General features: G+C 25.8%; 12 non-coding genes across 12 annotated transcripts; 9 read left to right on the top strand and 3 right to left on the bottom strand.

The window, feature by feature from the left end:
• Positions 1 to 576: 576 nt before the first annotated feature.
• Positions 577 to 666, top strand: Trnai-uau (transfer RNA isoleucine (anticodon UAU)). The gene is given in 2 exon segments: positions 577 to 614; positions 631 to 666. It is a non-coding gene; the product is annotated as a tRNA-Ile (tRNA).
• Positions 667 to 1940: 1274 nt separating this feature from the next.
• Positions 1941 to 2023, top strand: Trnal-cag (transfer RNA leucine (anticodon CAG)). The gene has a single exon. It is a non-coding gene; the product is annotated as a tRNA-Leu (tRNA).
• A 2242-nt stretch (positions 2024 to 4265) lies between these two features.
• On the top strand, positions 4266 to 4336 carry Trnag-gcc (transfer RNA glycine (anticodon GCC)). Its single transcript has one exon. It is a non-coding gene; the product is annotated as a tRNA-Gly (tRNA).
• A 437-nt stretch (positions 4337 to 4773) lies between these two features.
• On the bottom strand, positions 4774 to 4845 carry Trnap-ugg (transfer RNA proline (anticodon UGG)). Its single transcript has one exon. It is a non-coding gene; the product is annotated as a tRNA-Pro (tRNA).
• A 745-nt stretch (positions 4846 to 5590) lies between these two features.
• Trnap-ugg (transfer RNA proline (anticodon UGG)) lies at positions 5591 to 5662 on the top strand. Its single transcript has one exon. It is a non-coding gene; the product is annotated as a tRNA-Pro (tRNA).
• Positions 5663 to 5745: 83 nt separating this feature from the next.
• On the top strand, positions 5746 to 5818 carry Trnak-cuu (transfer RNA lysine (anticodon CUU)). The gene has a single exon. It is a non-coding gene; the product is annotated as a tRNA-Lys (tRNA).
• Positions 5819 to 6100: 282 nt separating this feature from the next.
• Trnag-gcc (transfer RNA glycine (anticodon GCC)) lies at positions 6101 to 6171 on the bottom strand. Its single transcript has one exon. It is a non-coding gene; the product is annotated as a tRNA-Gly (tRNA).
• Positions 6172 to 9637: 3466 nt separating this feature from the next.
• Trnak-uuu (transfer RNA lysine (anticodon UUU)) lies at positions 9638 to 9710 on the top strand. The gene has a single exon. It is a non-coding gene; the product is annotated as a tRNA-Lys (tRNA).
• A 1038-nt stretch (positions 9711 to 10748) lies between these two features.
• Trnad-guc (transfer RNA aspartic acid (anticodon GUC)) lies at positions 10749 to 10820 on the top strand. Its single transcript has one exon. It is a non-coding gene; the product is annotated as a tRNA-Asp (tRNA).
• Positions 10821 to 10997: 177 nt separating this feature from the next.
• Positions 10998 to 11071, top strand: Trnan-guu (transfer RNA asparagine (anticodon GUU)). Its single transcript has one exon. It is a non-coding gene; the product is annotated as a tRNA-Asn (tRNA).
• Positions 11072 to 13294: 2223 nt separating this feature from the next.
• On the bottom strand, positions 13295 to 13368 carry Trnan-guu (transfer RNA asparagine (anticodon GUU)). Its single transcript has one exon. It is a non-coding gene; the product is annotated as a tRNA-Asn (tRNA).
• Positions 13369 to 22918: 9550 nt separating this feature from the next.
• Positions 22919 to 22990, top strand: Trnaf-gaa (transfer RNA phenylalanine (anticodon GAA)). The gene has a single exon. It is a non-coding gene; the product is annotated as a tRNA-Phe (tRNA).
• The last annotated feature ends 645 nt before the right edge of the window (positions 22991 to 23635 follow it).

Genomic DNA, 23635 nt, shown 5'->3' with positions numbered 1-23635 from the left:
GAAGTTGTAGAAAATGAAAAATTTTCTTGGTCTAAGTTTAAAGCTTAAATTAAATTAAATTTATTATCAAACGTTTACTGTTTAAATGTTTGAATGTACTAAAACTGTAAAACTAAATTTAAAAACTATAAATACTTATATTAAGAAAAATGTAATAAAATGTTTAATAATAAAATATATTTTAACTTACCGAAAAACCCAACATTTTATTAATTTAACAACACAATTTTTAATTTAGTTTTTAAAAGTTTCTAACATTAAAAAAAAAAAATTTATTTTATCAATTGAACTCAAGCTTAAACTTTCATTCTACACAAATTTCCTATAATTACGTAAAAATAATATTTTACATTTTGAGTTATATTCTCTTTAGTTATTCTGATAAGTTTTAGGCGAAAGTAATTTAACTAGATTGTTTTTCGATATGCAGTAGATGTAAAATGTTTAATTTAAGTTTTACATTAGTAAAAACTAATTTAAACAATAAGTAGAAAAATTTGAGCTTATGAATTGAACTATATTACTGCGCTTAAAAAGTTTGACATTTATATTCTCTACTTTGCCTTCCCAAGCGTAGCTCCCGTGGCGCAATCGGTTAGCGCGCCGTACTTATATGATAGTATCGGAGAAATGCGGAGGTTGTGAGTTCGAGCCTCACCGGGAGCACCTTTTTTCATTTATTAAAATTTTTATAACCAATAATTATTAAAACAATAATTTACCACTAAAGTAGGTTGACATTGATTTTTTTGTGCTCTAAAAAAATAAAGTATTGTTTTGTTTTAAATTATCTATTAAAATTGTTTATTTTGTGCTTTAGTAATTTAATTCTGAGCCGTATATACATTTTAAAATTCGGGCTTGATTGAATTACTCTTGTTTCAATAACGTTTTTTCGCATTTACCAAAAGGAACACAAGCTTAAGTCAATTTGAACTAAGTATTGAAGCACTGTGTATTTGTAACACAATAGTAATAACTTTTGAATTGTGTAAGCCACAAATTATTTTTAAAAATATGTATATGTATCTACTTTAGCACCTTATGCTAGTAGTTAAGTTAGTATGATAAAAAAATACTTATTCTTAAAAATCAATGATTTTAGCTGCGATTTTAAACATTTGTTACACCATAATGCTAAAATAGATTTTGTACCAATCTTTTTAAGTATGTAAAGTTTAGCTTATTTATTAGCAATGATTGAAAATAAATCATATTTTTTTGTTTCCAGTGTTTTACAGTTGATATGTTTAGTTTAAAAAATAAAAATATACAAGCAAAATATAAATCTGATTGTGGATTAAATTGTATTAAGATGAATTAGAAAATTGGATATTTGAGGTTGTTTTTATGAAAATAGTTGTTTCTTTATATAAAAAACTTAATGAAAAACTTGATTGTTTAAAGTTTAAAATAGATTGAATTTTTCTATTTAAACTTTAAGTCAAACAGCTGGTTAAATTAAAATGTATTAAGTTTTTTTTTTGTTTTTTATTAACTTTGATAAGTTAATTGTTGATTATTATAATAGAATTATAAACAACAATAAAAATCATTTATGCATTCATATATGGTTATATATATATATATATATCTAATTTATTGAAAAAGTACAATTTTGAAAATACTGGTACATATGTTTCATAAAGTTTTATCGTACTTTTTCAATAAATTATTTAAAAGCACTCCAAGTTTCCTCTGTAGAAGGTGTTCAAGTTTGAACAAAAACCTTATTATATATATATATATATATAAGTTATTTAAGTTAATAAATTAAATTTTTCACACTGAGCCCACTTTGAGGGCTTTATTAATATTAATAAAGCTGATGAGTGAATAGTCACGAAACTCGAGTCTTTTGAGTTTTGCATCTTTAAATAAACTTTATATATATATATATATATATATATATATACCCGTTAACACGCTAATTGTCAACTGGCAGGATGGCCGAGTGGTCTAAGGCGCTGCGTTCAGGTCGCAGTCTACATTGTAGGCGCGGGTTCGAATCCCGCTCCTGTCACGTATTTTTTAAAAAGTTTGCTTGCCTTTAATAATGTTTGTCATGTTTATTAAGACAAATTATTATATATGATAAAATTGTCCTTATTACATGATGTAAATTAAAATTTTCATTGATTTATAGATATTATTATTAAAAAAGGTGCTATAAAAATTTTTATTTAGCTGCAGTTATCCATTAATTAGCTTGATATATAAACAAGGTTCATTTATAAATATTTTATTAGTATTTATATTAGACAGATAAGTTTATGATGCTTTAGCTTACAATTAATTTTTACACTTTCATTACTTACAATTTAAATATGGCTCTTTTTTTTTTGTAAAATTCAGTCAAATTTTTGTATAAAAAAAAAGTAATATAAAGTAAATTAAAAATTAATTTAATGTTTGCTAGTAGAACAAAGTAAAGTATTTTTTTTACATTGTCATTTTGTACTTCTTTTGAGTCAACAGTTATAAATAGTATTGTTTTAATAACATTTTTAAAATAGTTTTTGTGATAAAACAAAGCAATAGAATAAATTCAGGTTTTAAAATTAAACAATTGTTGTATGTTTAGTTTTTATGGTTTATGTTTCTTTTCAGAATTATTTTGTGTATAAACTAGGAAATTATGAAAACTTCGGTTTTCAAAAAGAAAATGCTTCTCCTAAAAATTATTTTGAGTAAGTTTAAATTTATAACTTTTTTTTTTGAACTAAGACTACTTAAAAATTTAAATTTGTTTAAAAAAATTTAAGTAAAATATAATACAGATGAAATTAATAACTAAAAACAAAGTCCCTTTTTACTTTGATTAAAAGTTTTTTTGTAATAGTTTAAGTTTTAATTGTCATACTCACAGAAAGTTTTGTAGTACGCATAGCTTACTTATATTTTTTACCAAAACACTATCAATTTTAAATTGACGTTACAGCTTAAAGCTTTATAACTTTTAAAATTTAAACAGTCTATATATTTGATTGTTTTTTTTTAGGTTGAACTCAATAATTTTATATATTTATAAAAGGATTAAAGTTTAAAAAATGCAGAACATATTTAAACTTTATATAATATGAAAGTAATACTTTTATTTTAATTGTTGTTCTTTAAATTTTTATTTAATTTGTATTCAGAATGATTACTGTTGTCGTTTAGTTAGCATAAACAATTGCTAATCTTATTATAAATAGAATTATAGGTCAGTCAAAGTAAAATGCTCTTGGATTTGAATAAAGAAAGTTACAATATAGTTGATTTTACAAAAAAATATCAATTAGAAGTAAACAGGGTTGCCACTTTACCTGGAAACCTGAAAAAGCCTGGAATTAGACAATTTAGGCAAAAATAAACTGAAAAACCTGAAATTTTAAACAAAATTCAATAAAAAAATCTGGAAAAACCTGGAATTTTAAAAATTTTCACATGTTCAGTAGTGAAATTTAAATTTGAATCAATAAATCTATCATATAAATAAAAAGGTTTTCATCATCAAAATTTTTTTTAAGTAGCTTTCAGTATCTTTTCAATGTTTATATACTATTTAACACAGTTTTTTACTTCAAACTTAACTTTAAACTAAAAATAAACCCTAAAATGTGTACTTTTATTTAAAAACTTAGAAAAAATTAAAAAACATGGAAACACTTTACCTGGAAATCTGAAAAAACCTGGAATTTGAGAAATTTCACATGTTCAGTAGTAAAATTTCAATTTACTTTACCTGAGTAAAATAAAAAATATTTATCTTACTACATATTACTACTTTTAGCAGCATTTCGTTAACAGAAACCATCACTAAGTAGCATTTTGATTTTATGAACGCAATAATGCCCTCACTTCCACAAACATTGTTGGTTCAGTGGTAGAAATAACTTTATGGAGTTTATAAAACCTTCAATTTTACTCAATAAATCTATCATATAAATAAAAATGTTTTCATCATCAAATTTTTTTTTATTAAAAAACATATTTAAAGTAGCTTTACAGTATCTTTTCAATGCTTTTATACTATTTAACAAAGTTTTTTATTTCAAACTTAACTTTAAACTAAAGATAAACCCAAAGATGTGTACTTTTAAAAACCTGGAAGAAATTTAAAAACATGGAAAATTTTTTGAAAAAACGAGTGGCAACCCTGAGTAAAATAAAAAAGATTTATCTTACTACATATTACTACTTTTAGCAGCATTTCGTTAACAGACACCATCACTAAGTAGCAATATAAGTTTATAAACGCTACAATGCCCCTATTTCCACAAGCATTGTTGGTTCAGTGGTAGAATTCTCGCCTGCCACGCGGGAGGCCCGGGTTCGATTCCCGGACATTGCACTTTTGACCAAAATATTTTGACTTGAAATAAAAATTATTAAGCAATAAGATTTTTTAGCTTGTATGATGCTAGAAATTAATTCGAATAACTATATTCTTTACAAAGCTTTCTATGACTACAACAAATAAGTCTTTATCTAGTTTTTTTATTCTTCGCCCAGTTATTAAAAACAACCAGCTTGTTTTAAATAAAGTTATAATAAAGGTACTGTTTTTGGCCTTAATAACACTATACAAATAAAAAATAATTTCCAGGGTTGTAACCAAACGGTAAAAAGAGTGCGCCACCGTGGGGCTCGAACCCACGACCGTTGGATTAAGAGTCCAACGCTCTACCGACTGAGCTAGCCGGGCACACTGTCAATTAACTTTATGCATTTTATAAAGCCTTTGTGACGATACTATGACGTAATGACCATTTAATTGACGTTCAAAAAGGGCTCGTCCGGGATTTGAACCCGGGACCTCTCGCACCCAAAGCGAGAATCATACCCCTAGACCAACGAGCCACTTGTCAGTATAAGTCTTCCTTGGTTTCTATATCTAACAGGTATTATGACGTTGTATTGAGAATATTGCCCAGGGTATTTGTCAAAATCATTGTTTTATTTATAGTTGAAGCCAGTTTTTTTTGTTTGTTTGAATGTAACTAATAGTGGTAGTCGTTACAGCTTATAGTGTCTACTAAAAATTTCAGCATAGTTTATGTGTGTACCAAATACTTATTTTCTATATAACTTAAAATGAATTAACTGAAATTTTCATTCTCATTTAATTAAAAGGTTATACAAAAACAGACTGTAATATATAGTGATATACTTATGAGTTTATGATTTACTTTCAAGCCAGTTGTCTTAAATGTAAGTAAAATGGTAAATTTCACCCTTAATAACAATTATGTTTGCATTAAAAATAAGGCTTGAAAGTAAATCATAAACTCATAAGTATATCACTATATATTACAGTCTGTTTTTGTATAACCTTTTAATTAAATGAGAATGAAAATTTCAGTTAATTCATTTTAAGTTATATAGAAAATAAGTATTTGGTACACACATAAACTATGCTGAAATTTTTAGTAGACACTATAAGCTGTAACGACTACCACTATTAGTTACATTCAAACAAACAAAAAAAACTGGCTTCAACTATAAATAAAACAATGATTTTGACAAATACCCTGGGCAATATTCTCAATACAACGTCATAACACCTGTTAGATATAGAAACCAAGGAAGACTTATCCTGACAAGTGGCTCGTTGGTCTAGGGGTATGATTCTCGCTTTGGGTGCGAGAGGTCCCGGGTTCAAATCCCGGACGAGCCCTTTTTGAACGTCAATTAAATGGTCATTACGTCATAGTATCGTCACAAAGGCTTTATAAAATGCATAAAGTTAATTGACAGTGTGCCCGGCTAGCTCAGTCGGTAGAGCGTTGGACTCTTAATCCAACGGTCGTGGGTTCGAGCCCCACGTTGGGCGCACTCTTTTTACCGTTTGGTTACAACCCTGGAAATTATTTTTTATTTGTATAGTGTTATTAAGGCCAAAAACAGTACCTTTATTATAACTTTATTTAAAACAAGCTGGTTGTTTTTAATAACTGGGCGAAGAATAAAAAAACTAGATAAAGACTTATTTGTTGTAGTCATAGAAAGCTTTGTAAAGAATATAGTTATTCGAATTAATTTCTAGCATCATACAAGCTAAAAAATCTTATTGCTTAATAATTTTTATTTCAAGTCAAAATATTTTGGTCAAAAGTGCATTGTCCGTGAATCGAACCCGGGCCTCCCGCGTGGCAGGCGAGAATTCTACCACTGAACCAACAATGCTTGTGGAAATGCGGGCATTGTAGCGTTTATAAACTTATATTGCTACTTAGTGATGGTGTCTGTTAACGAAATGCTGCTAAAAGTAGTAATATGTAGTAAAATAAACTTGTTTTGTTTACTTTTAATCCGTAAAAGCAAACTGCATTGTATTTTTTCATTGTTCATAAATATTCATAAATAAGAGCATTTTAGCTGAGATTATATTTATAGAATAATTAGCAATTATTTATGTTAAAGAAAATTAAAGTAGTTTTCACACTTAACTATAATAATTACTAGTTATACTTATTACTAGTAAACATATATTGTTTTTGGTTATAAATAATAAAATAAGTTTGTTTTAATCAAGTAAAAACTTATGTAGTACTATTTTTCTATTAAAAAATGTACATATATTTTAATTATAATTCCAAATTTTTTTGCTCTAAATGGAAATAAAAATTATGTTTTATTTTCTTTAAACTGAATGCAAGTTAAATAAAAGTTTATTTTAAATGTATTCATACTAATTTGCTAAATCATTATATTATATTCGTTTTGCTTATAAATGATGTTAAAACGAAAACATATTAGCTTTGCTGAAGATAGCTGAAATAATTCTACTATTCAAATTCTTTTATGTCTTTTTTTATAAGCTGACAAAGCAATATTTTTCCGGATTTAACATATAAAACTTTTAATTATAAATTGTCAGTAGATTTTTTTAAATGTTCGTTGGTTTGAGCTGTATAGTTTTTAATACAATAATAATTTAAATTTTGGAGTGTATTATGTATAACTATAGGGTTTTAAAAAAAAACCTGGAGTCCTGGAATTTGACAATTTAGGCTAAAAAACTTAGAATTTGAGAAATTTAGGAAAAACCTGAAATTTTAAACAAAAGTCACTTAAAACCTGGAGATATTAACAATTTTTTCATGTTAGGTAGTAAAATTTCGATTTGACACAAATAATCTATCTATAGGTAAATTTTTTTGTCATCATCAAAAATTTTTTTTATTAAAAAACATATTTAAAGAAGTTTTAAGATATCTCATGAATGTCATTATACTACTTAACACAGTTTTTTACGTTAAACTTATTTTTTAACTAAAATAGACCCTAAAACATGTAATTTTAAAATGCTGCAAGAAAGCGAAACCCTGGAGAAAATTTGTCAAAAACCTTTGGCAACCCTGTACTTATTATCTTTTAACTGTAATTAAAGTTCTATTTTGTGGTATTAGTATATACGCTTATGGTAAATCTTAAGACTGTCTTATATAGTTTAACAATTACTGATGGACTCGATCAACAACAGTTTGTTGATGAGATTATTTTATCGTTAAAATTATAAGTGCAGTTTTTTTTTGCCCAAAATTCAAGTAAACTATTTTTTGTGTATAAGTACAAAAATTGTTTGTAAGCTACTTTCAACCAATGTTCAATATAAACACTTAAGTATGGTCTCGTCCACAAGATGTAGTAGGCGAATGGTTAAGGCGATTGACCAGAAATTAATTAGACGCAGCCCGCGTAGGTTCCAATCCAGCCAATGACGTTTTTGAATTTACATATCATTTGGGATTATCTTTAATTCACCATACTTAAATTAGAAAAAAACTCAGTTCCAATAATAACAACACAAGTTTAATTAAATTAAAATATTAGCAAGCGGAAATTTCGGAACACATGGTGCCTGCCACTCAGACCAATTCAGACTTTTCAAAACTTTCCACCATCTAATGTTCGCCGGTTTGAAAAAAAAAACTAAACATTTTCCAAACCCCCCTCAATAACCATAGTAACAATTGTTGAAAAAAAAATTGCAGAAAGTTATTGTTGCTTCACCACCAAAAAAAAATGTTGTGTAATACTTATACATGAAAACTTAAATTTTAAAGTAGCCCTTCGGAATTGAGTTTTCTAAAAATATATCAAATAATTATTAATAAATGTTTTTTTTGTTAATTTAAAAGAAGAGTTGAAAACTAAGAAATTGCTCAATTAACTTTTTGATAAGTATTTTTTTATTTTATTTATGTAACTCACAATTACATTATAATTCAGATAAATTAAAAAAAAATCACTTGTTTTACGAAATTTTATAAAAAAAATTAATAGATAACTAAACTTTACGATATTGTTCAGATTCATTCCGCCAGTAATTCCCGAATCGCTAGTTAAGCCAAACAGCCAATCAGGCAAGCGTTTTGATCAGTCACGTGAAAAGTTTATTGACCAATCAAATCTCGACAGTCGTCTTTCTCCAAACCAAATAAGTTTACCCTGCCTTCGTACAACGGACGCAACGGAACTCTCAGAAAAAGAAACTAGTTTAAAATCCGTCGAGAAACTGTGTTAGTCTTTTTTTAATACTTATGTTTACTTTTTATTTACTTTTAAATAAATAGATATCTTTGTTTTATTTTATTTTAATCGTTGTGCTTTAATTTAGTCAATAATAATAAAAGTAATAACAAATAATTTTATTTAGTTTTGTATTGTTAATATTAAAAAACCGTTTTTTAATTTTTTAATATAGTAGAAGATTTTTGTAAAAATTTTGTATATAATTATATCAAATCTTAAATCTAGTATTTTATGGAATTCATTTAAAAGCAGGATTATACCGAGTTATTTATAATAATTTATTTTTTTGAAAGTGTTTAAAATCAAAATTTTTTTTTATACAGTTTTTTACTAGTTTAAGTTAAAATTGTATTAGAAAAATGTTCACATAAAATTTCTTAAATTATAACGCAGTTAAATCTATTGTTAGTTTGTGTTGATTATTAGCAATTATAGTTTATTATAACAGTTATTACAGCAGTTATAGTTTATTAGTTATAGTATTAGTTTTAAATGTTTATAATACAAACAGTTAGAATTTACTTTAGTTAACTAGTTTTAATATTTCTAAATTTTTCGAAGAGAGCAAGTTATTTAATTCGATTATTTTCTAAATCAAGTATTTTTTAAAAGTTGTGAAAAAGTGGTTGTTATTATGAAATATGTATAATGTGACCCATAAACAGTTTTAAAACTTAGTTTTATATAAAGTTGAGTAATAGCTATAAAAATAAAGTAATTAAATAAACTTATTAAGTGTTTAAATAGTTGACGTTTTACAAAGAATGAAGTATATTATCGAACTATATTTTAGTCCAACAAAAACGTACAATTTTAATAGGCCCTCTACGTGTAGCTAAAATTTATTTAAATTTTTGAAATTAATAAAAATAAAACAGTTTTTTATCTGTGACTAAAAGTAAAACCAATAGACTATTCAAATGTCACTAAAACTAAAACTGCGGCCCGCAAAGATTTTTAAACTTGAAAGTTTGGCCCGCGAGCACGAACTGCCTGCCGACCCCTGGTATAACAGTTATGTTACCTTGCATTTTATAGCCTTAAAACTTAAAAGTTAGGCTATTGTGACGTAATAGTCAGTTTTATATTCACATCATTCAAGTTTTCAGCATGAGCCTGGCTAGCTCAGTCGGTAGAGCGTTGGACTTTTAATCCAACGGTCAGGGGTTCAAGTCCCCTGTCAGGCTTCCTTTTTTTTTAATGTTGATTAACTTTAATATTAAAAAAAAAAATTAATAAACTATACTCATACTTTAATTCATGATAATCAGTAAAATTATGGTTTGGTTGAAATTAAAAAATTAAAGAAATAGAAGAACTTGTTTGTATTTAAATGTAAAGTTAAATGGATTCTATTTAGTTGATAATTTATAAAAAGTAATTTTATTGTTTTAAAACATACTACATTTGTAAAATAAGTCTCAATTTTATTCGAATACTATCTATATTGGAAACAGTTTCTTTAAAAAAAATGTAACAAGTACAAATTAAATCAATTAGCTGAAGCTACAAGTCAAATTAAAAAAATTGCAATAATAACTGGTAAATAAATTTCAATACCGATTAAATTCGTTTACTTGTTTTTAATCAAAAGTTTACTTTTTATTGGTAGAAAGTTGTACACTCATAGTAACAGTGTATAAACACTTATAAGTACTTATTAAAGTAAGTAACAAAAAGAAGTATCTTTTAATTTTTAAAGTGATATTACAGTTTTTTTCAGACAAAGCACCGAAAATTTCGAATGAATTGTTTTAAAAATGAAAGTGTACTAACATTTTACCAGTTTTATTCAATTAAAAATAAGCGTAATTAAATGTAAACACACATAGTAAATTTTTAGTTTGTAAATTAATTAAAATAAATAGCTAACAAGGTTTAGATATATGTGTACGTAGTTACCCAAAAGTATTATTAGAACTTGAATTTAAATTATGTAATTTTACAAGAAAACAGGTTGTGAAACATCATTAACTTTGAACCATAACATAAGTTTAATAAAATTAAGTTATTTTAAGACTTGACAGTTATATGTATGGTACTTATCATGAACAGTATTTTTATCAAAATAATTGTTGATGGTATTATTACGTCATAATGCGCTAGTCAGATATATAAACCGAAGAAATGTCTACTGCACGTGTGGCCGGTTAGCTCAGTTGGTTATAGCGTCGTGCTAATAACGCGAATGTCGCGGGTTCGATCCCCGTACTGGCCACATTTCATCCTCGTTAGTATAGTGGTGAGTATTCCCGCCTGTCACGCGGGCGACCGGGGTTCGATTCCCCGACGGGGAGATTTTTGCCCACTTATATAATAAAGTTGGTTTTTTATTCATTTATTAGTCCCAGAACAATAATAATAAGTAACAAAACTTATATAATTATTTTTTATTTATCAAACTATTTTTAAGGTATTAAATTGGTATTGAATTTTTTTTGGTTTATAAATAAAATAATGAGGCTTTGCAACAAGTCTTCGTGGCGCAATCGGTTAGCGCGTTCGACTGTTAATCGAAAGGTTGGTGGTTCGAGCCCACCCGAGGACGTTTCTTTTTTATTTAGTTTTGAAGCATAATTAAAGTTCTTACACTCAGTGTAAGAACTGCGTCATTTTTACAATACTATGTAGTTAGTTATATAGTTCAAATATCTACATCTTTACATTGAAATTTTGTTTGTCACTGATAAAGAAACATTCTTATTTTTTTAATCTTCAAATAGTTTGTTTTAATAACTTTTTACCTTCAGTTTTATCTAAATAATAACTTGATTAAAAAGATGATACACCAAGATAACTAAACCGTATTAGCCCTGGACCTTAAGTATTAATAAGTTTTAATACTCAAAACTTAAGTATTAAATAATTAATAAAATGTATATCATGTTTACCCCATATTCGCCAATCAGTAAAAATTAATTACAGTAACCTCTCGCAAGGTAACTCATCCTCTCGCAGTCTCGTTTTTTTAAGCATTTTAGAATTCTAAAAAAAAAAACTAAAAATTTTAACATTGCACAAATCAATAATTTAATAGCTTGAAAAACACAAGGGATGATTTTAAATGAAATTAATATTTTTGCATGTTTAGTCTGTGCCTTCCTTCAGGAGCCCGTTGTACTCTATGGCTTTAACCTTTATTACTTGTTGTCTTAACAACCCTCCTTTTATACATTTTAACAATTAAGAATTTTCAAATCCTCAAATTCTTATGGCATGAAATGTCATTCCTACTCAAAAAATCCAGTAATATATCTTTAATACAATGCAAGACAAGTTTATCGTTATGTGGGCAAAGGTCAAATTAAAAAAAGTCATAGTAACATAACCAATTTTTATTGTTTATAAAACATTTCTTATATTCTATATATATTTGTTCAAAAGAAGAAATCCATAACACAACCAAATGCATATTTTGTAAAAGGCTATAGAAACAAATTTCAATATAGCCCCACACCATTTCTTAATTGTAAACAAATGCTTTATTATAAGTTGAATTTGCTAAGTAGAATAGAATATAAATGTTAAGTATCAAATAAGTTACATATATATAAATTTAAAAATAAAAGCTACAATAACTAAAATTAGTAAAAACTTTTTACAAGCTTTACTATTTTATACAAATTTAAATATTTTTTTAAATATATGTATAGTTTTATCTTTTGTTTTGTCATATTTATAAATGATGTGAACAAGTTGTTAAAAGTAGGAAAGTCCCCAGTCTGCTTTTAACTAGAAGCAATATCAAAAAACAGCCATTATAGTGAGTATATTTGGTACCTCTCGTATCTTTGCGCATTTTTTCTGTTGACAAAATGTGCGTAAATAAGCGAGAGGTTACTGTATATAAGAACTTATTGATAACATTTTTAAGAAAAAAATGATAAACATTAATACCTCTGAGCGTACACAGGGCTGCCACAAAAAATGGTATCCTAGAAAACCCAGAATTTTACAATTTAGGCTAAAGTAACCTAGAAAAACCTTGAATTTGAGAAAGTTTGAATAAATACTGGAAAACCTGGAACTTTAAACAATTTATATATGTAAAGTAATGAAACTTCGATTTGACACAAAAAATTATCATATAGAATTTTTTTTTGTCATCATTAAATAATTTATATTTAAAAAACACATTTAAAGTAGCTTTACAGTATCTTTTAAATGTTTATATACTATTTATACAATAATATACACAAGACACACAAACTAACAAAGCTAAATATATTTCGCATAAAAATTTTTTGAATGATGACAAAAGTTTTTATCTATTTGATAGATTTTTTGTGTCAAATTGAAACTTCATTACTTTACATGTATAAATTGTTTAAAGTATTCTCAGGGATATTAATGCTTATCAATTTTTTTCTTAAAAATTTTATCAAACAGTTCCTATTCACTTAATTTTTACTGATTGGCGAATATGGGGTAAACATGATATACATTTTATTAATTATTTAATACTTAAGTTTTGAGTATTAAAACTTATTAATATTTAAGGTCCAGGGCTAATACGGTTTAGTTATCTTGGTGTATCATCTTTTTAATCAAGTTATTATTTAGATAAAACTGAAGGTAAAAAGTTATTAAAACAAACTATTTGAAGATTAAAAAAATAAGAATGTTTCTTTATCAGTGACAAACAAAATTTCAATGTAAAGATGTAGATATTTGAACTATATAACTAACTACATAGTATTGTAAAAATGACGCAGTTCTTACACTGAGTGTAAGAACTTTAATTATGCTTCAAAACTAAATAAAAAAGAAACGTCCTCGGGTGGGCTCGAACCACCAACCTTTCGATTAACAGTCGAACGCGCTAACCGATTGCGCCACGAAGACTTGTTGCAAAGCCTCATTATTTTATTTATAAACCAAAAAAAATTCAATACCAATTTAATACCTTAAAAATAGTTTGATAAATAAAAAATAATTATATAAGTTTTGTTACTTATTATTATTGTTCTGGGACTAATAAATGAATAAAAAACCAACTTTATTATATAAGTGGGCAAAAATCTCCCCGTCGGGGAATCGAACCCCGGTCGCCCGCGTGACAGGCGGGAATACTCACCACTATACTAACCAGGATGAAATGTGGCCAGTACGGGGATCGAACCCGCGACATTCGCGTTATTAGCACGACGCTCTAACCAACTGAGCTAACCGGCTACACGTGCAGTAGACATTTCTTCGGTTTATATATCTGACTAGCGCATTATGACGTAATAATACCATCAACAATTATTTTGATAAAAATACTGTTCATGATAAGTACCATACATATAACTGTCAAGTCTTAAAATAACTTAATATTATTAAACTTATGTTATGGTTCAAAGTTAATGATGTTTCACAACCTGTTTTCTTGTAAAATTACATAATTTAAATTCAAGTTCTAATAATACTTTTGGGTAACTACGTACACATATATCTAAACCTTGTTAGCTATTTATTTTAATTAATTTACATATTAAAAATTTACTATGTGTGTTTACATTTAATTACGCTTATTTTTAATTGAATAAAACTGGTAAAATGTTAGTACACTTTCATTTTTAAAACAATTCATTCGAAATTTTTGGTGCTTTGTCTGAAAAAAACTGTAATATCACTTTAAAAATTAAAAGATACTACTTTTTGTTACTTACTTTAATAAGTACTTATAAGTGTTTATACACTGTTACTATGAGTGTACAACTTTCTACCAATAAAAAGTAAACTTTTGATTAAAAACAAGTAAACGAATTTAATCGGTATTGAAATTTATTTACCAGTTATTATTGCAATTTTTTAATTTGACTTGTAGCTTCAGCTAATTGATTTAATTTGTACTTGTTACATTTTTTTTAAAGAAACTGTTTCCAATATAGATGTATTCGAATAAAATTGAGACTTATTTTACAAATGTAGTATGTTTTAAAACAATAAAATTACTTTTTATAAATTATCAACTAAATAGAATCCATTTAACTTTACATTTAAATACAAACAAGTTCTTCTATTTCTTTAATTTTTTAATTTCAACCAAACCATAATTTTACTGATTATCATGAATTAAAGTATGAGTATAGTTTATTAATTTTTTTTTTAATATTAAAATTAATCAACATTAAGAAAAAGGAAGCTTGACAAGGGACTTGAACCCCTGACCGTTAGATTAAAAGTCCAACGCTCTACCGACTGAGCTAGCCAGGCTCATGCTGAAAACTTGAATGATGTGAATATAAAACTGACTATTACGTCACAATAGCCTAACTTTTAAGTTTTGAGGCTATTACATGCAAGGTAACATAACTGTTATACCAGAGGTCGGCAGGCAGTTTGTGCTCGCGGGTCAAACTTTCAAGTTTAAAAGTTTTTGCGGGCCGCAGTTTTAGTTTTAGTGACATTTGAATAGTCTATTAGTTTTACTTTTAGTCACAGATAAAAAAACTGTTTTACTTTTATTAATTTTAAAAATTTAAATGAATTTTAGCTACACGTAGAGGGCCCATTAAAATTGTACGTTTTTGTTGGACTAAAATATAGTTCGATAATATACTTCATTCTTTGTAAAATGTCAACTATTAAACACTTAATAAGTTTATTTAATTACTTTATTTTTATAGCTATTACTTAACTTATATAAAACTAAGTTTTAAAACTATTCATAGGTCACATTATACATATTTCATAATAACAACCACGTTTTCACAACTTTTTAAAAATACTTGTTTTTGAAAATAATCGAATTAAATAACTTGCTCTCTTCGAAAAATTTAAAAATATTAAAACTAGTTAACTAAAGTAAATTCTAACTGTTTCTATTATAAAAAACTAAAACAGTTCTATTAACATAAATAATGGTTAAATACTCTAGTATCTTTTATTAAAATCGATATAGTCTTATACATGGTTGCCATTAAAAATGCCTGAGTTACATAAAACAAGCGAAAATTTATTAAAATTTTAAAAAGCCAAAAACTGAAAGAGTTGCTGTTAATCAAGCTTAATTGTCATAAAAAGTTATTTAAGATGTAACTTGGCTAGAAAAAAATTACAACTTATAAACTACAGTTTTTAAAAATATTTTGAGAATTTGAAGATTTATTCAACCTGGTTTAAATAGAAATTTCACAAAGTCTTGAATTTTTTAAGTGACTAAAACTCACAAAATACTGTAGTTACGAAGTTTATAAACAGTTATATAAATATAAATGTAGCAAAAAAAAGTTTAGTTATCATAAGTTAGCTTTAAAACGACTGACAAGTTTTTAAAGTAATTTATTTAAGTATAGAAATTTGTTATGCCATTAGTAAAGTAAATAACTAATTTTTATTGAGCATAATTGCAATTATGTATGCTTTATCTTCCATTTAAGAAATAATAAGTATAAAATATTTTGAATGAGAATATACAGACTTAATATATTCAACATACCTAAATCAAGTATACATTAAAAGTTAGTTCAAAAAAGAGCATCTGTGTATGTTAGTGTGCAATGCATGGGAGTTAAATTAGTTTGCAAGGATATCTTACTTAAAAAAATGTTTGATTACATGACAATTCAAATTCAGAACTTTCAAATTCCGACAATACAAATTCTTAAAAAAATATTTAAGAGACCATAATTTAAATGTAATATATATTTGAATAAATCAAAAGTACGTATGTCTTATTAATTACTACTCGCTATTTTTATTTTGCAAAAATTTTAAATAGTTTTTGAGATATTTAAAACTTACTAAATATTATATATTTTAAAACTTTTTTTAGCCATGTCTTAAAATAAGTTATGCTTTGCAAAACAAAAAAAAAGCTTGTAGACATTAATAAGGCCTACGAACATTTTTAAATGTTATTTGTTTATACACTACTTTTGGGAGTTGTGGCCCTTTATAACATTTTTTAAGAGTTTGAATTGTCGGAATTTGAATAGTTGTGCACCCAAAGTGTATACTGAACAAAAAACTAACTTAACTTATGTAATTTATGGTTTTCAGTGTGTCTGTACACACTTATATATTTTATGTAGAAACAATTGTAATAGAAGATTGTGCAAAAATTACACTTAATCTAACTTAAAACTTGTGTTATGTTTTAACATTTTATCTTAAAATGTATTCTAAACCCAAAAGTTGTTTACCTAATGTCATTTTCTTGTTATATTTCAATGCTGTCTGTACACACTTGAATAAAATAAAAGTGAAAAAACAATTATAATAGAAAACTGTGCTATTTAATCTTACGTTTAATCTAAATTAAGTAAAAGTTAAAATCGTGAAAGTGAGCATCTGTATACATTAGTATGCATAGAAACTAATTTTAAGTGCACAGTAAAAATTTGTTCTGAAAAAAATATTTTGTTTTATTTCTTTTTCTTATTTAGTTTAAAATGTGTCTGTATAGTGACACACTTGAATATAACTAGAGTGAAAAAACAATTTTGATAGGTATAAATTTTGCTTAGATTACACTTAATTCAAATAAGTATTAGTGAAAAAGAGATTCCAAAAATGAGCATTTTTATACTTTGTTGTGCAAATATATAATTTATTATATATTTAAAGAGCACAGAGAACAAAACCAAAATGTGTCATAGAAAAAATAAACAAACTAATAAACCTTATGTCTTATTTCTAGTTATTTCAAAAGTTTTTGTTCACACTTAAATATAAATATAGTGAAAACTTCTTTAAAAAAACTTAGGTATAAACTACATTTTAAACAAAATAAGTAATTTGTGAAGAAATGTATATTAGTTAGATACTGTGAATTACTTTTTTACAAAGTGGAATACATTTGCGCTGTGTATACCTATTTATTATTATGTATAACATAACTAAGTTTTTCTAAGTACTTTTAAAACTTTGCTGTAGTTAACCAATTAATATTTTAAGAAGAAAGTTATTATCTAAATAGATAAAAAACATTTTTAGAAAGCTAATTTGTCTTTTTCACAGTTTTAATGCTAAGCAGTTAAATTATTGATAGTTTCAAAATGTTATACAGGGATGTAAAACTAAATTAATTGAATTACAACAAATCAATTAATATTACAACAATACCTTAGACCAGGGTTTCCCAAACTCATTTACTAAATCGCCCCCTTGTGAGTAACTTGAAAAAAAATCGCCCCCCACGATTTTACAAAGTAAATTTTCTTTTGAGTACAAACTTTTGAGCTAAAAAAAGTTGTGTTCGAAATGTAATTTGGTCTTGTACTTCTCATGCACGCACTTTTGTGTTCAAAGTACTTTACAGGGCTTGAGAAAATAATTTACAGTTATTTTCTTAGAAGCCCAGTAAAGTGTATTAAAATAATTAATTATTAAAAAGCCTTGAGTAATCTGTAATCAATCCTGTTTAAATATGATCTGCTTTGAAACTATTGAAACTTTTAGGTCAGTGGTGGACAACTTTTGTAGTCAGCAATTCATATTTACTAAAAAATATTTTCTATTTTTAACTCGTTAGAAAATGTAATTGCGGGCTGCATGATTTAGAAAAATTACAAATAAGAAAATTAAAAAACTCAAGCAAAATTGTAATAAAATAATTTAGTACTATTGTGATGTAGGAAATACTTTGGTGAACTGAAAACGAAATGAAAGCGTATATCAAAATATTAAATATCAAAAAACTTAATTTTATTTATTTTGCACAAGTAGTTTTCAATTTACTTAGAAGGTCGAAATTCGACTGGATCTGCGACTGGATCTGAGCCGTACGTTATCCACCTAAAATCTTAACTTAAACCTGACATTTTAATAATATCTCATATAAAAAATTTCGGACATTAAGAAGTTAATACTAAGTAACTTATTTAAGCCGCAAAAAATAATTAAATTACTTTATAAATAGGCTTTTTAAAAATATCTATACCAGAGATTAAAAAACTATAAAAAAATTAATAGTTTCTTCTACACATAATGAAATAAATCTTGAAATTTTTTTTTCTGATCTAGTTAAATGAAGTTTGACCGACTGGTTGATTATCTCACATGAAAAGTGGCTTCATCAACTGCTTCAGTTAATGCAGTAAATTTACTAATTTCAATGCTAAGATATATTGTAAGCAAGTTAGTTGTAAAGTTAAAAATTTAATTTTAAACTTTTTAAACTACTATTTGTTTTGTAGTAGATTACCATGAAATAGCATTTGACTTTGAATAATCTTTAGGGGACTAAACCTTAATTCTAACAATTTTTTTTAATTTAAATTTAAAACAGAAAATCCAATGTTTTACAGGTAATTCTGAGAACAGAAAGTAACCAATTAAAAAAACTTTTAACTAGGTTTAAATTTTGTTTTGTAACTGTAGCAGTCTTTTTGATGGCTTATTTAATTCTGTTTAAAAAGTTTTTTTTTTCTAGCTTTTAGCTTACAATAATTTAACAGAGGAAAATAGTGAAAAACTAAAAGCTAGTGTTGAAATATTAAAATAAACTAAGTATGTTCTAATTGCTAATAAATATTGAATTAACATAAAACAAAAAACAGTTGTATTAATAGTTTAAAACTCCTTATTATATAATAAACTTTTGAAAAATAATAAATCAAGTTAGAAAATAAAATTGTGTTTAAGAAACTTTTAAATGAAAAAGAAGAAGTCATTTCAAATAGAGACCTCAAATTTGTACTCTTTTAAAACTAAAAACATCTTTATAGAAATAAAAACTTTAATGGTTGTCAAAATATTACAATCAGATAATAATTTTATAGTAATATAAGTTGCATACAGATTAAACTAGTAATAACAAAAACCTGTCAAATAGAGGTCTTTCAAACAAATATTTTAATCACTATGCTAAAAAAAGTTTAAGTGTAATGTAAAACAACGATTATCAAATACAAAATTAACCAGGTCAAAATAAAATTATTAAAATCCTTAAAACATAAACCATTTAATAAATATAGTAGACTTCCGCTTGAGTTTGCATTTTGAAAAAAATCATTAAAGTACAAACATAAAAAAATTATTACCATGTTTTTTTTTACAAAATGAAAAATTTCAATATGTTATATGCAATGATGTTAAGAATAAACATGAAATCCACAAAAACAAAACAAACCTTCATAAAGAAAAAGATGTATATAAGCTATTAAATATTATATATATTTTGTTTTATTAATATTTAGTTAGTAATAGACTTTACTTTAGTTAAAATTAAGAAAATATAAATTTGCACTTTTTTTTGGTAAAAAGTGCGAACTCAAGAGGAAGTCTACCGTAAATAATATTTATTAGGCATTATTCAAACCTGTTGCAGAATAAATAGCTTAATAAAGTTGTTATTATAAAAAGACTACTCAAATTCAATACAAACCAGGTTAAATAAAAAATACTTCAAAAGATCAAATAAAATTAAAAAACTTTCATAAAATTATGTTTGTTACTGAAGTCTAATATAATGTGAAGGATGAGGATTATGACTGCTTGCAAGTTTTTCTAATCTGATTCTTAATTAGTAAAATAGAGCCTTAAGTCACCTCCTTTATAAATATCTAGATTAGACATTTTGCTCAAGATGTTGATAACTGAACTGAAAGCTTTTTCAACAACATAGCTAGAAGGAAAAGCTATAAACAACAATCTTAATTCCTCTAAAATGATTGGATACTTTTGCCTTAGTTTTTGTTGAGTCCAAAATCTTTCATATCGTTCTTCTGAAAAACTTACTTTAAGTTCAAGGTCAGTTTGTAAGTCTTAGAAGGTTTCCTATAAGTCGTTTACTTCAAAAGTATTTGCCTCGAAAGGATCGTTACTTTTATCTATTTGATAGCTTTTTTGTATCAAATATAAACTTTACTACTTAATATTTTAAAATTGTTAATAATTCTAGATGATTTCCAGGAATTTTTTTGCTTTAATTATCAAATTCTAGGTTTTTCCAGGTTTCTAGGTAAATTGGCAACCCTGTATAGTTTTATTTCTTAGTCTAACTTAGTGACTTTTCAAAAAGCATCTGGAAATATCATGAGGTGATAGTTAGTAATAAATAACATAGATTTTTGCAAACCATTTGTAACCCCAAATAATATATATGTCAGGTTATAAAATAGTGAGAGGGATTCCAATCGTCTATGATATATGTAATTGTTAAATATGGAAATATATAAATGAAAGTATAGTATTTACTTGAAAGTAGGAGTCATAAGCACTAGATTTTTTTTCTTTTATTTTCATAAATAAAATAAATTTTTTTGTTTAAGCTTTACCTCAGTGTCAAATAATAAATAACAAGCTAAAAATAGTAATTTAGCAAGAAAAAAAGTAAAAATCTTATGACAACCCAAAATTTTTAAATCGCCCCCTTTTCGCCCCCTTACTAGTTATCGCCCACCCTTTCGCCCCCTTACTAATTATCGCCCCCCAAAATACTAAAATCGCCCCCAGGGGGGCGATTTCGCCCACTTTGGGAAACCCTGCCTTAGACTGTGTATACCAAGGTAATGAATGTTTTGTTACTTAAATAAACTTATCATTTGGTATTTTTAACTTGCCTTCTTTCTAATTTAATTATTACTTATTTTTTTATATATTAACCTTAAAATTGTTACTCAGTATACAAAAACAACTAAAAGCAGTCTTATTTTAAAACTATTAGAGTTTAATAAAATTTTAAGTTTTAGTAATCTTAAATTGAATACAAGTATGCTGATCAGCAAACTTAAACGACTTATTGTCAAACTGACAAAATTGTTTGTGTTAATTTTAAAAATTATACTTGTGCGAATAAACAAGTGTTTGTTATTGTGTTTTAACAAAAAAATACTATGCAGAATTTTAAACAAGTTTTTAAATTGGTATCTAAAGTGTATCAAAAATTTTAGTTGTAGTTTAACTTTAAATGTTGAGTTATTGTTAGTTGAAATTGTAAGTATCCTAACTCCAAGAAAAGCAAAAATACTTGTTATGTTCCCTGGTAAAATTTTTTATGTTATCAGGCTCCTGTTTAATATTTTCTTATTACTTTCGGTTGTGCATTGAGGTTGCAAGTTTTAGTTCAAATTAGTACGTTAACTAAAATAAAAATTAATACATGATAACTTATTATGTTTTTAATTTTAAGTAATAACTTCTAATCATTATATCAGGTTACGTAAACTTAGTATTGGGAATTGCAATTCATCAAGCAGGAGTCGATTTTCACGACAGAAGCATCGTTGAAAATTATTTTTAAACGGAAACCTCCTTGTTTTTGGTTTGTTTGTTCATACTAAAAGTTAGGAACTGACTTGCTATTAAATATTTATTTGATTTAGTGTTAGCAGTTTGTGTTTTTCTTTCATATGATCTTAAATAAATTTTGAAAAGCTTCCTTTTTATGTCATTATAGTTTATGTTTTTTTTTGTTTTGTTGCATAAATAACTTTTTTAGCTTTAATAAAAACTAATGCTTACAAAGTTAATGCAAATATATAAAAAATATTTTTTTCAAAATCAGTTTATGAATGTGAGTATTTTTATTAAATGTGACATTTAATAGTATTGTGTTGTTTGACTGTACTTGAATGAAACTAAAACCTCCTTTTAAATTGCATCTCAACTGTTTAATTTTTATCACTATGATTCATTAAAAATCACTAAATAATAACCTAAAATATTTTATTAGTTACCCACAATTCGTCAGTGTGAAATATTTTTTAAATATTCGTTTAATTGTTACATTTTTTGATTTTGTACTGTTAAACTCTACTAAAGTAAAAATAAATAAGTAAACTATAAAAGTTCATTATAAAAATATTTTTGTCAGAATGATAATTATAATAGTACTTTCTACTTTGGTTTGCAAGTCAAAAATTGATAAGGACGAAACCGGTCGTAGACTTTTTCGGATGCTGTTGTTGATGGTCTTGTGGTGAAGTTCATTACTTACTATTGATGGTGCGAAGCATCTCAACTTTGTTAAGGATGACCATAAGAACAATTGTTTAAAACAATTATTTATAAATTAAAGTATTATTCTAGAATTCTAGTGTAAAGGTATAAAAATAAGTAACAAATAAAAAAGGATAATCTAAAACAGAGTAAAGAAAATTATGTTTTAAATTTGATCGGTATTTTTCTATACTCTATTTGCAGAAAAGTCAATTTTTAAATAAAAAGTACTCCTAATTTTTTTTTTAATTATCAATTATGTACTACGACTTACATTATTTATACCATACTTGTTTAGCAAGTTTTTTTTCGTATAAACTATTAACATAAATTATAAATTGAGCGAATGTTATAAATGATGTATCGTTGTAATAAAGGCAAAAACCATCTCTTTTACAAACCAAGTTTTAAAAGCAAATAAAGTTAAGCATTTTTAAAAAGCTACCACAATAGGATTCTTATGCATACAAAAACAAACTTTGTAGAAATGTTTATAATCGCTGTAATGTGCTTTCGATCACTAGTCTGATAGCTCAGTCGGGAGAGCGTCAGACTGAAGATCTGAAGGTCCCTGGTTCAATCCCGGGTCGAGGCAATCTTTTTGTAAAATCGATCAAGCATACTGCATGAAATGTCAATTAGTCTTACTGGTAAATACTACCATAATATATTGTCTAGTATAAATTATATTACACGTTAGGTTTTTTTAGTTTCATAACATTTATTCTAAAGAACTTCATAAAAAAAAGAATGTTTTACTTTTTTTGCCCTCATTTTAGAAACAACACTTTATAACTTAAAATATAATATAAAAAACAATATTTCAAAAGTAAATTTATGTCTATTTCTATAAATAACTTTAGTAAGAGCTACCAGATTAGACTCCCGAGATATAATACAAAAGTTCGGTAGGACCTTATTTAATAAGGAAATTAAAAATGCAAAAATATCTTTTTCTATAAAAGTCTATTTTCTACAACAGTGTAAATGCAATCCGTTGAACTTTTAAATTCCATAACAAAAAATTCTTATTAATCAATTAAAAATTTCTAGTAATTAAATATTTTACGAATAGCAGATATTAAATTTTGAATGTTAGAGATTATTAACGATAAAAATTTCCGTTTTAAGTGTTTCTATCAGATTTTGAAACAAATTTACCTATATTTTAAAAGATTTTTTACATTTTTGTTTTTTAGAAAATAACTTATATTTTATGGTTTAATCTTTCAAGTAAAGC

The sequence above is a fragment of the Thalia democratica genome, chromosome 6 (genome assembly GCF_965202585.1).
Source record: "Thalia democratica chromosome 6, ktThaDemo2.hap1.1, whole genome shotgun sequence".
NCBI classification, from domain to species: domain Eukaryota; kingdom Metazoa; phylum Chordata; class Thaliacea; order Salpida; family Salpidae; genus Thalia; species Thalia democratica.
The sequence above is the reverse complement of the archived record's forward strand: the minus strand, read 5'-3'. Positions and strand labels throughout refer to the sequence as shown.